The sequence below is a fragment of the Ochotona curzoniae genome, unplaced genomic scaffold, assembly GCF_017591425.1.
Source record: "Ochotona curzoniae isolate NIBS_2020 unplaced genomic scaffold, NIBS_Ocur_1.0 scaffold_461, whole genome shotgun sequence".
Classification (NCBI taxonomy): domain Eukaryota; kingdom Metazoa; phylum Chordata; class Mammalia; order Lagomorpha; family Ochotonidae; genus Ochotona; species Ochotona curzoniae.
Genome location: NW_024467120.1, coordinates 4707541 through 4710105, shown reverse-complemented (window position 1 = coordinate 4710105; position 2565 = coordinate 4707541).

Sequence of the window (2565 nt, the reverse complement as noted above, 5' to 3'; positions counted from 1 at the left end):
ATGCACAGCAAAATTAGCAGCAAAAGGGTGGTGGGCACTGAGGAGGACAGGGCTCCCTCCAGTCCTCCCCTAGAGGAGGATGCTCCACGCAGGGGGGAAAACTGATGCTGGAGGACATAGGTGTCCGTCCCTGGGGGCTGACCCCTGGAGATAAAGAGAAATGATGTGGGGTTCAGTTGCAGAGCTGATACATCCTTCATTCCTCGAGCAAAAGCTCAGCAGAACGGTAAGAATCAGGAGGAAGGCAACTACCCGTATACAGGAGTGTGTGGGGGGTGTCAGTGCACAAGCCAGGAGGGGTTGCCTACACCCATCTCAACAGAGAGAAACAGAAAGTGTCCCGATGGAAGGCACTAGCCAGAAAAAACCTGTCTCCTTGGCCCAGAATAAATATTTTGTGGATGCAATTCCATGGGTCTGTGTTGAAAGATATAATACACACTTTGCCCTTTAGTCTGCAAACCCTACTTTGGTATAATCCTTCAGAGAGAGAAAGAGAGAGAGAGAGAGAAATCTGATTTCATAAAAGGAAGTTTTCTTTTAAAAAAGCTGATTTAGTTCTATTGGAAAGGTACATTTGCAGAAAAATCTTCTGTTTTTTGGTTCACTCGCCAAGTGGTGACAAAGGCCAGAGCTAAACTGATCCGAAGCCAGGAACTTCTTCCCGATCTCCCACATGGGTGCAGGGTCCCAAGGCTTTGGGCCATCCATGACTGCTTTTCCAGGCCACAAGCAGGGAGCTGGATGGGAAGTGGAGCTGCTGGAACTTGAGCCAGTGCCCATATAGTATTCTGGTGCTTGCAAGGTGAGGTTTTAGTCATTGAGCCATGGTGCTGGGCCCATAAAAGGGACTCTGGCTAACCTCTGACACTACAACGATCCCATGTCTTAGGTATCAGTTTGAAAGGAATGGATGTGGGGCAGGGACAGTAAAACTGCTTTAAAGTAACACATTTAATTAGAAGTATTCATTCACAAGTACACTGGAAGAAATCTACACAGCACAAAAGTGGCTGAGGGAGAAAAGGATTTCAGAAACTTACTCTAAACATGCATTCTTCTATACAATAAATATTTACCCTATATGTGCCTGGCCTCGTTTATCTAAAATGTTAGGAAAACATGAAGTGACAGCGGTGAGGGTCTCTTCTTTCCCATCTCTAATTGATTAGTCCTCCATTATTCATGATGCCAGTGAGTGACACTCTGGACTTCTCTAACACCCTTTCTGCAAAGGATGACTCTTTGTTGCTTCATTTGCTTTGCAGCCTTTGAATTGGGGTCAACAAGAAGCCAGTCTGGACCCCAAGGACTGTCTTATGGAGGGGAAACACACCAACGGTGAGTTCAGGTTGGACATGGACCTGGAAAGGTTTAGATGATATTTCAGAAATGGGTAGAGGTGACTGACTCCTTGCTAGAATTTACAGTGTATGTTCCCTCACCACCCGTTCATCTGAGCCTCCCTCTATTCTCACTTCCCTCACTCCTTAAATGTTAGCCTTTCCTTTTCCATATTGCTTGCATAAAGAAGTCGGCAGTGGAAAACCTTGGAGAAATCTAGACCAATGATCTTATCTGTCTATTTTGGAAGGGATGTGGAACTGGTCAGCAGACTTCTGGGCTTGAAATGGATTGAACATGTCTGAGAATGATGCATTTTCCTTCTGCTTCTTTCTGAGTTGTTAAGAGTTTCCAAAGGATTCCGACTTAATGTTAGCAATGGAGCAAATGAAGAGAGAAAAGATCTATTTTCTTTTGTTAGTGAAGCAAGCCCAAATCTTGAGAGCAGAAAGCTGGCCAGTGTCTGGGGAGCCAAAGCTGCAGTTGAGTCTCTGTAGACAATAGTGCAAAGATGGAGATGCTTTTTTCCTTCCCAAGTGTCTACTCATTGTGCCCCCTTTTTTTTTTTTTTTTTTAGCTTTTATTGGAAAGTCAGATATACAGAGAGGAGGAGAGACACAGAGAAAGATCTTCTGTCTGTTGACTCACTCCCCAAGTGGCCTCAATGGCCAGAGTTGAACTGATCCCAAGCCAAGGAGCCAGGAGCCAGCTCTGGATCTCCCATGTGGGTGCAAGATCCTAAGGCTTTGGGGCCATCCTCGACTGCTTTCCCAAGCCACAAGTAGGGAGCTGGGTCGGAAGTGGAGCAGCTGGGATTCCAACCAATGCCCAAATGGAATCAAACTGGCGCCCATATGAGATCCTGGCATGTGCAAGATAAGGACTGGCTGCTAGGGCCTGCTTGTACCCCTTTGTAGATTTGCCCCGGCCTATCCAGCTGGAGGCTGCTAATTCATTGCAGAGGAACCTTACTTCTACACAGGGATTTTCCAGGATGAGTGTGAAAGCATCGTGCCTTGGGCCCGGCACGGTGGCGCAAGTGGTTAAGGTCCTCGCCTTGCACGCCCGGGATCCCATATGGGCGCCGGTTCTAATCCCGGCAGCCCTGCTTCCCTTCCAGCTCCCTGCCTGTGGCCCGGGAAAGCAGTCAAGGATGACCCAAAGCCTTGGGACCCTGCACCCGCGTGGGAGACCCGGAAGAGGCTCCTGGCTTCGGATCGG